This window comes from Eumetopias jubatus, unplaced genomic scaffold (genome assembly GCF_037043125.1).
Source record: "Eumetopias jubatus isolate StellerSeaLion01/CBP00866 unplaced genomic scaffold, mEumJub1_p1.0 scaffold_5, whole genome shotgun sequence".
NCBI lineage: Eukaryota > Metazoa > Chordata > Mammalia > Carnivora > Otariidae > Eumetopias > Eumetopias jubatus.
In genome coordinates this window covers 94,511,190-94,523,803 of record NW_028274811.1, presented here as the reverse complement: position 1 = coordinate 94,523,803, position 12,614 = coordinate 94,511,190, and the positions used below count along the sequence as shown (strand labels likewise).

General features: G+C 49.8%; 1 protein-coding gene across 6 annotated transcripts in view; it reads left to right on the top strand.

Moving 5' to 3' along the window:
• KCNIP1 (potassium voltage-gated channel interacting protein 1) overlaps positions 1–12,614 on the top strand; it is a 371,320-nt gene that overhangs the window by 47,270 nt on the left and 311,436 nt on the right. For 2 of the 6 annotated variants that reach the window (XR_003609063.2, XR_015768202.1), the window contains exon 2: positions 1,485–2,958. The exons of 2 other annotated variants lie outside the window; for them this stretch is intronic. The gene's annotated coding sequence lies outside the window, so the exon portion shown is untranslated. Of the gene's footprint in view, positions 1–1,484; positions 2,959–12,614 lie in introns of those variants that run through there. 2 more of the 6 variants (XR_003609065.2, XR_003609064.2) reach the window with 2 other exon arrangements.

Below are 12,614 nucleotides of genomic sequence, written 5' to 3'. Positions count from 1 at the left end.
TAGTCGGGCTAGTGGCGGGTCCCTCCTTGCGCTGTGCCCTCGGCACCTCTCCTGTCTTGTCCCAGTCCTGACCTTGGGAGTAGGGGTGGCAATCACCATTTTACCAGATAAGGAAACTGACCAGGTGGCCCAACTGGCAGTGAGTGGCAGAGCGGGGATTAGGACCCAAGTCCTATGGGGGCCAGGACTAAGCACTTGCCCCTCTACTCCATGGGGCTAGAGAAGACACCCCTGAGGGGATTGCTCCCCACTTTGTCCATGGCAAAGAGTGCCTCAGCTTCCCACTAACTGTGTAGGTGGATTTGTCAAGAACTGTTATACCAGCTGGGGCTCTTTCTGTCTTCCAATGGGTTGTGACAAATTCCTTAATGTGGCATGGCCTGGGTTAAGGAATAAGGTTTATGGGGAATAGAACGCTCTGCAGGCCAAGGTCAGAAAGACAGCCACATACATGCTCTTCCAAAATCACTGTCACCTCCCAGATAGGTACACTGGGGCCAGGGCACCTGCCAGACATTAAATGGGCTCCAAGTCCACGAGGGACCCTCCCAACCACTCTCCCTTCTTATAGGGCAAGTGTGAGGAAGGTTCATGTCAGTGGGGAAATACACGAGGTTTTAGGCACCAGGCACTCTAGAATTGAGAGACTGACTCTTCACTAGCATTCTCTGGGAAAACAACAGCCTTGACCCTTGGAACCTCGGGGTCTATGAGATGTGACAGAGCCCTCTGCCAAAAGGAGGAGCCACCTGTCCCATGAGCAGCTCAGCTTATGTGCACTTGCCCCCCACCCCGGGTCCCAGCTACCTCACTGTCCTGGCAGCTCAGGCCAGCACTGGGTCATGTTAGGACAGCCCTACTCCCTGGTTGCATCCAGGAACCTCTGAGGGCTTGTGCCTTGTCACAGGCAGAAAGTTCAGTCCCTGGGGGTTCTGGTCCACTCCTGCCTCTCCAGTCACAGCCAGCACTGGCCAGTGTGGGGACCAAGCTTGCCTGGGCTCTCCCCATGCCCACTGGCTCTCATTCCAGCCTACCTGTCTCTCATCCTTGCCTCCCTATACCATGCACATCACTGCCTCACCCACTTCACTGGCCAGGTGCTATCTGGGGTCCCCATAGTCCCATAGCAGCCTCCTGCCACCTACCAAGGCTGTCCTTCTTTGGGGCCACTTGGCCACTCCTCCATTCCAGTTTTCCCATGCTCTGTGAGATTGGCCCCTCAATGGCAGGCCTGCATGGCCTGTCTGCCATGGCTGATCAGTGTCCCCTCAGTGTGCATCTTGTCCAGGAAGGTAGGAGGGAGGACCCGTGCTCTGAGGACCCTACGGAAGGGCAGAGGGTTGGGGAGAGGAGAGGAAGCAGGAGATGAGATAGCACAGGCTCCCCAGGGCCAACAGGAAGGAAAGGAGGCCAGGACCCCAGGAAAAGATGTGAGGGAAGGTGTTTACCCCTACCACTGACCACCCTCCCTATATTCCTCACAGATCCCCAGTCTGGAGGCAGAAGAAAGCCTTCCTCCTGTTGGGATGAGGTAAGGAAGGCCATGAACACAAAGCCAGCCCTGGTCCGCTCTGGTTGAAGCCATCACATGTCCAGTCCGTGTTCTTAGACCTACAGCAAGTAACAGCTTTGAAGCCAAACCTAAGTTCAAATCCAAATCTTCACATTTGCTCACTGAGGGGGTGGCTTCCTTCTCTGGACCTCAGTTTCTTCATGTCTAAAATGAGGGAGTTGCTGATTTTGAAGGTCCCGTCCAGTTTTAGAGTTTTAAGACTCAATACCCATAATTACAGCACTCCTCACGCACCTGCTCTGGGCCCGGCCCCGCTCTAAGCTCGGCGCATGCGCAAAAGCACAAGAAGGTGGAGCACTCTAGTCAGCCCCACTTACAGATGAGAAATTCCGGGCTTCAGAGAGGGAAGGGCCTGGCTCTGAGTCACACAGCCAGCATGGGACAGAGCCGGACGTGGAAGTCAGGCTGTTGGTCTCCGTGTTCCGGCTTTGGCTCCCTCATTTCACACCCTCCATTTCTGAAACTCAGATCCGAGATAGGAAAGCAATGAGGACAAAGCTGATGCCTCCCCAGTTTGGCCAAGAGGCGAAGTGTGCTCTTTCAGAAATCAGGGTGTCAAGGCCACTGTTCTGACTCAACCAGCACAATTCCGGAGAATCCCCCTGAGACCCAAGTCCCCCGTCCACACTGCAAACCACCACCACACGCTATCTTTTCCAGCCGAACAACAGAAAATAGGGGAGAACTGGCTGGACGGCCCGGCCTGCAAGGACAGGAAAGAAAGAGCACCGTGCAAGCCTTCCCTCTATAATGTCAGCCTGACCAGTTTCCACTTCTTGCTGGAAGGAGGTGGGTTGGGAGCAGAGGCAGAGAACTGGGCAGGTGTCAGGGAGGGAGATGTGATTTTGATGCTTGTGTCTGGGAGGCCGCGGGTAGCCTGCCCTAATTTTCTTTCTGTCATCTTTTGATTAACCCTGGGCCAGTTTGGGTGGCATTTTTCAAACCATCTACGCTTGGCAGGCAGAGTCAAGCCCAGGCTTGCCGCTCACTCTCTGCGAGCATCAGCTGGGAACTGGCTGTCATTCAGAGCCTGGGACAACAGGAGGCACACTGGCCGCAGAAGGCTCTGGCATCCTTGTGCCGGTTAATCACGCCCGTGCCTCCCAAGCCCAGAAACAGCAGCCTGTCATGCCAAGCTCAACAGGCACCGTGCAAAGAAGAATAATTGCCAAAGTCCCTTGAGTGCTCTTTATTGGCTGGGGCTTTCTGGGGATCCCTACATTCAGTCCAGCCTTAGCCCTGTGTGTGTTCCGGACTCTCACTGTTCCCACCTGAGGATGGGAGACGTTGAATAACTTCCCAAGGTCACAGAGCCAAACGGGGACCCAAGGTTCCACGCAGTACTAAGGGAACACTGTCTTGGTCGAATCCCTCAGCGCTGTCACCTCCCCCACCCCCCCAACCCCCCACCCCCCCACCCCCCGGCATGGAATGAACTGTGCCACCACCCCAGTGCATTTGTTGGAGCCCTCACTCCCAGTGTGACTGTATTTGGAGATAGCACCTTAAAAGAGGTAATTAAGGTTAAATGAGCTCACGGGGGTGGGGCCTTGATCAGATAGGACTGGTGTCCTTGTAAGAAGAAAGGCACACACAGAGAAAAGGCCACATGAGGTCACAGGGGTCATCTGCCTGCAGAGGAGTGAGGTCTCACCAGAGAGGTCTTAACCTTGCCAAACACTTTGATCTTGGACTTGCAGCCTCCAGAACCACAAAAAAATAAATTTCTGTGAAGTCACCCAGTCTGTGGCATCGTGTTATTGGCAGCCCTTGAAAAGTAACATCCCCTCTACGTAGCATCCTTTCCCGTATTTTTTATTGTAGTAAATGTACATAACATGACATTTACCATTTTTACCATTTTGAGGTGTACAGTTCAGCATCGGGAAGCACATTCGCACTCCTGCGCAACCATCCGCTCTGTCCATCTCCAGAACTTCTCAGCATTGCAAACTGAAACCGTGTCCTCAGTAAACACCAACTCCCCGTTCTCGTCTCCCCCGGCCCCTGGCAACCACCACTCTCCTTTCTATCTGTACAAATCGACCTGTTCTAGGTGCTGCGTGTCATGGAATCATACAGTAGTTGCCCTTTTGTGTCTGGCTTATTTCACTTAGCAGTGTTCTCCAGGCTTACCCATGTATGTGTCAGAATTTCCTTCCTTTTGAAGGCTGAATAATATTCCATGCATGGACAGACCATGATTTCTTTTACCTGTTCATCCACTGCTGTTCATCCATTCCCATATTTTGAACACACAAAAGGGATCCCATTATCCCTTTGTTCACAACTCTGCCTCCGGTGGTTTCTTGACACATCTAGGGTCAAATGCAGACTTTTCTCTGGGGCTTCCAGGCTTTGCTTGATCTGCCCTCTGCAGTAGCATCCTCCACCTCTGATCTCCTCCCTGTGGTGCACCCCAGCCACCAGGCCCTGTGGCTCTTGCTGGCCTCACAGTTACTGTTACCTCCCCTGGACACTGTGTCAGATCTCACCTGGCTCTGTCTGGCACATCCTCTCCTGTACAGCCCCCCAACCACACACATCAGGCACTTTCTGTCCATGAATGCTGCCTTGTTTTTCCACAAAGGACTTACGGCTCGTGCAAGGACATTACCCATTGATTCACCTGTTTCTGGTCTGGCTCGCCCACCAAGAGTTCAGTCCCATGAGGGCAGGGACTGTGACGACCATCACTGCTTTCTCAGCAGTCGGTGCAGGGCCTGGCACATAGGCAGGACTCAGTGGAAGCTGAGGGGTTGACAAGGCAGGTGAGAAGCCTGAGGCCCAGGGAAGACCACCCAGCAACCAGGCAGCAAAACTGGCCTTGAATCTGGGCCTCCAGATCCTCTTCCCTTTCCCCAGAGGCTCTGCTCTACCTTCCTGTTAAAGGCCCTGGTTCTCTATTCCACCTTCCCATGTCTGTCTGTCCATCCACACTTACCCTTTAGCAAAGCCACCAGTGATCCTGCAATAGGGCATAAGGGCTTGAGCCATCTGTCTGGCTCCTTAGACCCCATCCTGAGAGTTGCCCCTTCCCGTCACTGCAGCGATGGGCCATTTAGTTCATCTTTAATGTATTCTTCCCATGGGAAGAGAGTGGTGTCGCTGCAGGGAAAGGACTGGTGTTGTTTTCCTTTTTGCCCTCTGTCCGTTCAGCCGGGAGGCTCCTCTGTGAGTGTGTGAACTGACCAGTCCTGGGCAAAGGCCTCTGGGGGCTGTAGACACAGCTGACTCCCCTGCCCGTGCTCCAGCGCTTGCGGGTCCAGGACCTTCTGGGACCATGATTTTTGGAGCTCCTTAGACTCCAAAGCCAACCATTACCCTCTGGAAGCTGTTCGAACTTTGCAAGTCCCATCACTTCTTTGAGTCTTGCTTTCTGCTGGAAAGTGGACACAATAATATCAGTCTTGCACGTTTATTGAAGGAATGCACTCAAGTGTTCCGTGCAATGCTGTTTCATATAAAGAACTCAACAAATTATGGCCTGTTTTTACTTTTATGGGTTATTGCTGTTTATAACAACCAAGGTTATGTCTCCTCTCTCCTCTCCTCCGTATACTAGTCAAACCTCCTGGGTTTCAGAAAATGGCTGGTTGGCCGAAATCAGAAGAGCGTTCGAGACTTCTCCAGCATGCTCTTCACCTTCCCTTTCCCTACCTAGAATCGGAGTATCAGTGGCAGAGAGTCTTATTCTAGGCAGATGGGACAGGAGGGCTAGCAATCCATTTGAGAATGAGCTTAGCATCCAGAGTCTTCGAAATCCATTCAGTTCATGGGGCGCCTGGGTGGCTCAGCCAGTTAAGCATCTGCCTTCAGCTCAGGTCATGATCCTGGGGTCCTGGGATGGAGCCCCATGTAGGGCTTCCAGCTCAGCGAGGAGTCTGCTTTTCCCTCTCCCTCTGCCCCTACCCCCGCTCGTGCTCTCTCTCTCTCTCACACTCTCTCTCTCTGTCTCAAATAAATAAATAAAATCTAAAAACAAAACAAAACAAAACAAAACAAAAAACCCATTCAGTCCAGTCCCTCCCCAGTCCCTGCCCATTCACAGTGAACAGTCTCCGCCTGGTGAAAAATAAGAAGTATGGAAGTGAAACCTTAGCATTATAAGCCTAAAACCTGAGTGTTACAACATCTCTTGTGGCCTGGGTCAGACTCCCCCAAGAACGCCTCTACCCTGGAGGTGGGAAGCTGGGCCCCAAATCTCAAAGCCTCAGGGCCGGTGGGCTCTGGCAGGACATTTAGCAACATTTGGTGAACCAAAGCCCAGAAACTACAGGGGACCTGTCTCACTGGGCACTGTGGTGTAGAAGGCAGGCGTGGGGCTCCCCAGCACTAACCAGCACCTGTATGTCATACCTTGGACTTTGCCGTCCTCCCCAGAGAGCTGCTGAGAGCCTGATGGTGGCCAGCCTGTGAAGGGAAGTCAAGGCCACTCAGGCAAATGACCAGCATGAGACTCCTAACACTCCACCCCAAACCTCTTCCGTGTACAGATGGGGAAACTGAGGCCAGAGCAAGGAACACGCTTGAAGTAGGTACCTTGAGCCAGAGTCTGGGGGCTGGGGGCTGGCAGCCAGGGGCACCAGGATGAAGAGAGAGCCAGCTCCCCGCAGAGGTGTGGCCACCCAGCAGATGGCTCTTCAAATCCACACAGTCAGTGACTTCACCTGAGACAGAGCAAGGCCCCTCCTCTCTGGCTGTGACCTTGTGTCTTCTTCTCTTGACCTTGTGCCTTCTTCTCTAGCAGGTCCTCCCAAGTCTCGCTCCCTTGCCCTGGCTTGTCTCTTAAGTTTCTAGGCCTGCAGGAAACTCCCCAGCTGAACTACGAGCTCATGGGGGACCGGGGCCATATCTTAGTTATTTAAGAATGCCCAGCATCCAGCACAAGGCCTGGCACAGAGTAGGGGCTCAAAGGATGGAAGAAGAAAAAAGGGAAGGAAAGGAGGAAGGGAGGGAGAGATCATAAACCCTTCTATATAAATGTCTTCCTGTGCCTCCACTCAACCCTTATAAAAGCAAAGCAGACCTCTCTCTCACCTTCTCTCTGTTTCTCTGTGTCCCCAGTCTCACACCCTGAAGTTATCTCGCTAAGTCCTACTGACCGTTTCCGGCCGGCATTTCTCCTGTCACTGTCTTCCCATTCTTGGCGCTGTCCCAGAAGTCCACACCATCACCATGTCTCAGTGCTGTGCTGCTGAGGCCTGCAGCCTGCACTTCCTCCTGTTTCTCCCTCTCCTTGCCCCCTCCATACCACGGCCAGACACAGCCAGGGTCCAGCCAGCCCTTCCACCCAGGAGCCGACATCTCGAAATCTGTTCTAAGCAGGTGATCAGGGATGTGCACAGAGACTGGTACGCGGGGGTGCTCACCATGGTTACTACATTGTAATAGTGAACAATTGAGACCAGCTGGACTCTAGTCCAAAAAGAGTGGGTTTTTTTGGGCTCATCTATCCGATGGAGCAATATTAAATCTTTGAAAAATTATTTTGAGGACTACTTAAAAACAAGCAGAAATGGTCTTAATATTAGGTAAAAAAAAAAAAAATCAGGATACAAAACTGTATGTACCATGAAGGTCCAACCTGTGAATAGATATGTGTACAGAAAAGTGAAATAGAAAAGAAATAAACTGATGCATTAGCATGGGTTTCAGTTGGACTTAAGGGCTATATTTTAAAGTTCTTCTTGATACTTATCTGTATCATCTACATTGTCTTCAATAAGCATGTATATTTAATCAGACCATAAGGAAATCATTTGCTGAATATACATCTGCAGGTTTTTACTTCCTCTCGAGACCTTCAGTGATGGCTGTGCTTTCCCTACCTCAGTACACAGCCTTCCCATTCTCCTGGAGCACGCCCTGAGCTTCTCGGCCTGGCTGTCACAGCCATGGCCTCAGCCCACTTGCTGCTCGTGGCTCCCAGCCTCCATCCGCATTCTCCTCCAGCCACACTGGTTCCCACATGGTTTCTAAACCAGACTTGCGTTTTATGTCCCTGAACCTAACTCTCCAATGATTCACTTTATTTAAAGATTAATTATTTATTTATTTGAGAGAGAGAGAGAGAGAGAGACCGAGCACGAGCAGGGGGAGGAGGAGAGGGAGAGGGAGAAGCAGACCCCCCGCTGAGCAGGGAGCCAGATCCTGGGATCATGACTGGAGCTGAAGACAGACACTTACCCGACTGAGCCACCCAGGCTCCACTCCGATGATTCAGAAAAACAAATACACACACACATAAAGAGAGACAGACAGACAAAGAGAAGGAATGCAAATACAGCAAAATATTGACGACAGTTTGTGAACCAAGTACATGCTCCCAGGACTAATTTTGCAAAGCTTTTATAGTTGGACACTTTCAAAATTAAAAGTGCGGGAAAATAAGGGAGCAGTATAATGTCATGCTTAAAGGTATAGGCTCTGCTTTGAAATAAGCTGAGTTTAAATCCCAGTTCTGCTAATAGGGCAGCAGTGACCTGAAGCAAGTTGCTTACTTTCTAGGTCTCAGTTTGTTTGTTGGTAAAATGAGGATAATGAAAATCATAGTGTATTTCTGTCCTACAGTTGCCTGGAGGATGGAATAAATGTGCGCAAAGGCCTTGGTGAAGAGTCTGGCACACCCTTGAGTACTGTGAACTATGAGTACCAGTGTTAAATATAGAAATCAGATTCTGAATGGTGATGCTATCCACAATACCTTCTACTTCCCAAAGTAACTCGACCCTTGGTTAACTGAGTGAAGTGCTGGGGCTTGGAAATCTTTTGCTTACGTGATTCTCTTCCTGCCTCTGGTCCAGAGCAGCCAGAACGCAGTACGGTTCCCACCGGCATCCGTACCTCCAAGTCTTGGCACAGCGTCCGGCACCGAGGAGGCAGCCAAGAAGTGCACATAACCCCAAATGAGGAACTGGAAGGGCTCAGGTTGTGCTTTTAAGAAAGTTCTTCTCATCAGATACAAGCTTGTAATTTTGCTGATGCAGCCACTCTATTCCCCTGGGCTTCCTGGAGATGAGGCATCACCTTGATAAATTAGCTGTGGATATAGGCGTCCTGCAGTTGGCATGGAAATGCAATTTAATTTCCAATTAAGCCTGATTTCTGGGCCAAGGGATTTGCCTGCCTCACACTTGGAGGATTATTCCAGCCAGATCTATTGTTGTCAATGATGATGGTTCTCCCAAGAAGAGGACTTTCACGGAAGCTGGTCCATGGCCCTTGGATGGTTCGGCCAGGCAGGGATGTGGCCCCTCAGGGATGTGGCCCTTGTGTGCAGGCACTGCTTTTCCTCAGGAACTAAGTTTATGCAAATAGATTGAAGAAAGTTCAACACAGAGACAGGCAGTCTGTGGCTGAAATTTTTAAGATGGAGTAGAGCTAGAAATGGATTGGGAGGGACAGAGAGGCAAGGTGGTCCTCAGCGGCACTGATGAGAAAGAGAAGTGAGAAGTTGCTAGCGAGGAAAGGGGACAGTAGGAAGTTCTCTGGGCTCAAACAGAGAAGAATCTGTATAATCAGAGGAAACAGACATGTTTGCTCAAAGAGAGAGTGAGCATCCGTGGAGCATCTTTTATGTGTTCGTCACAAGCAAACTATACGGTGAACAATGTTAGGCTCATTTTCCAATTAAGGAAACCGAGACTCAGGGAGATTAAATAAACTGCCCGAGGTCCCAGGCCAGCCAGATTCCAGATCTCACTTTCCTGAGCTTTCTTCCCTACAGGTTCACCCTCCAAAAACAAATAAAACATGTAACTCGGAGCCATGAGAATAATAAGGTCACACAAAGCTGAAACTTACTTCCCAAAAATGTCAGAATGAGAAAAAAGCTTTTAGAACATGTTCTGAGAGTGAAACTAGCTGATGGCTGAGTCTACTCGGAGCAAATAATCTGATGGAGAGACAAGCAACGCCCACCTGTTTGGGTTTGCTTCTACCTCCTCCGCAAGGAGTGAGATCTGAGGACTGGGAGTGATGACCCAGGATGTCTAGGAGGCTCACGTGAGGCCAGGAGCTCAGAGGGCTCACGCTCCTCCAAATCAATGAAGTTCTGGCTTGTGTCTCAGGGAATTTCAATGGAGGGTGTATCAAACAGTGTTTAAAGACACATGTCTACAAGACGTTTCTAAGAATATGACTACTTGAGTGGCCAACGGAGTCCTAGAAAAATTACTTAAATAGCAAGAAGAGTCACTAACGATAGTAAGAGAAGACTCTAAAGTTATACATAAATAAGCATGCTGTCAACTGCTGGATAAATTCTAGAGTGGCCAAGTGGACTATTAGACCAATGGTTTGGGAACAAGTGGGAAAGAAAAAAGGTATCACTGAGAGAAGCATGGGGTCCTCAAGAAAGAATCATGTCAGACCAGCCTCTCTTCCATCTTCTTCTGCTTTTTAATAGACCAATTCAGGGACTGTTGTGGCCTGGGGCATGCCTGGTTCCTGCCCAGTGTCTGATGGGCTATGGGCTGGGCGGTGGCGGAGTCAGGCAGATTGTGCTGACTGGCCCCTGTCTGTCTTAGTAGTGCCCACATCAGAACTTTGGCGGGGCTTTCTTGGATACATATGTTTGGACCTCAACCTCCCTCTGTTCACTCTTCAGAGGTGTGGTTCCAGGGAGCCAGCTGAAAGCCGGGGCTCTGTGGGAAGGTATATGGAAGCATCCGATAGACTCCCAGTCCTGACTGCTCGGCATTTTCCATTTTGGACACAGAGCAGAGACTACGGGGCAGGAATCACAGAGCTTTGAGAGTATGGTCTGAAGCCATGCTGTCCAGGTTTGAATGCCAGCTTTGCATTTGACTAACTTCTGATCTGAGGCAAGTTAAGTCCCTCCCCTCTGCCTCAGTTGCTTCATTTAGACAGTGAAGACAGGAATAATAACCTAAAGGGTATTGTTAGGGTGAAATGAGCTGTGCACATAGAAGCTCAGCCCAGAGCCTGGCCAACAAGTGCTCAACATGTTTTAGCTCTTCCTACTATTAGGGATGACACATTCTCGAACAGGGAGACCTTTGCTAAACATATCCCCAATGGAAGTGGCTGCCTCCCAGTACAATGCGTTACTCATCAAAAGGATGTTAATGTAAATTGTCACTAAAGAGGACTGTTGTAGGGAGGATCCCAGCACCAGATTAGAAAGAGGGGAAGCACTAGATGATCTTTAGAAAAAAAAAAAAGATTTATTTATTTTAGAGAGAGAGAGCATGAGCGCCAGGGAAAGGCAGAGGCAGAGAGATTCCTCAAGCAGACTCCCTACTGAGTGCAGAGTCCGACACGGGGCTCGATCCTAGAACCCTGGGATCACAACCTGAGCCAAAATCCAGAGTCAGCCGCTTCACTGACAGAGCCCCCAAGGCACCCAGCACTAGAGGATCTTAAAGAACCACTGACCTTCAGAGAACATGAGTTTGTATTGGAATAAGGGGAGTCAACGAGCAGGGGCTCCAGAACTGACACAGGGGGGCTCAGACCCTCACAAGTCTCTCACTGGGAGAGGGGAGAGAAGGCATATCTTGAAGCTGCATGTACTTAGCAAGCCCCTGTGTTTAGTTTATGTATGTCAGAAAAGAGGGAGCTCAGTGTGGGGGGATGGAAATTATGGGAGATTAAAGACGCTGCAACTGCAGGAGGAGGTGCAAGCCTTTGGGTAAATCCCCAAATTTGTCCACCGGTCGTCTGGAAGCTGTAGGCTTTGCATCTATATCCAGCCCTTCCCCATCTCTCAAATCTTTCAGGAAGTTGACTGAGGATCATCTGCTTTCTATGAGTGGGAAGGGAGAGTTATGGAAATCTAGAAAGAAGCTGAGCATCTCAATATTATCGTGAACAGTTTTGACCTTGCAAGCCTCCTCTCTGAGAACCGCTGCACTAGATTGGGGTGAATTTCTCCCTGTCTTTCCGATCTTGCTTCAATCTTTCCCTTTCCCCCCATGTGAAAAGGCAGCCACTGATGAGGTACATGATAGCTACACTTTGTTTAAACAGTACCTTCCCAAATACTTCATATAGCTCAAAATTCCCTGAGTGCAATTCTAGTCTGAAAGATGAGATATTTTTATGCACCAGCCTGTGTTGTCAATTAGCAATAGAATGAATGCAGTTTACAATCCATTCACTTGAGAAAGGAGTTCTAAAATTAGGATAAATTTTGGATAAATTGTTGTTGGGGTGGGGCTGGAATCATTTCAATGTCACAGAAAGATTTTGTTAATATTTTATATTGCACTATTCGGAATTTGTGTAAGTTAGGCTCTTCACCATGAAGAAGGGAGCCCTTGATAATGGTGGCGGAGGGGGACAGGAGGAGCGGCAAGAACGGAAAGCTCCTTGAAGGCAGGCACTGGGTCTGATTCATCTCTACCCTCCCCCTCCCCTGTCTCCAAGCCCCAAAGCGTGGGCTGAGTTCCAGGGGAGGGATGCGGGAGAGCATGCCAGGTGCATCTCTCCAGGTGTGAGTCACGATGAGATGAGAAGCCAGAACGGTGGAAACATGAGATGCTCATTAGTAGTGATTTATTAAGGACTGATGAGGGCTTCCTGCTCCTCGACAGCCATTATTCCAAAAAACATCTTTCCTGAGTGTCTGACTTATCATGCTTAAATGCTCGTATTTCATGCTCATCCTGTCCAGGGAGTTCGGTGAGGAGCAGGAAGATGGAAGCCAGTCTTATTGACAGGAGGAGGGCGGTTGTCCCGGGCCAATGAAGGTCATCATCAATAATGCATGGTCCAGTGGGGGCTGGGCATTTTTCTAGAGCCACATGGCCTTTCCCCTAGCAGGGGCTGTTTGGATATTCTGAGTTTCTGTGTATTTTAGCCCCAAATGCAGGTACATGGAAACCAGATGCCAAGAAGTCCCTTTCAGAGGGACTCACGCAGCAAGACTTACAGTGGGGACTTTTTTCTTATTATTTAAATTAACTTACGTTTTTGAGATACTTGCAGACTCCCATGTAGTTGTAAGAAATAATACAGAGAGATCCCATTGTACCCTTTGCCTAATTTCCCCCCAAAGGTAATGTCTTTGGTT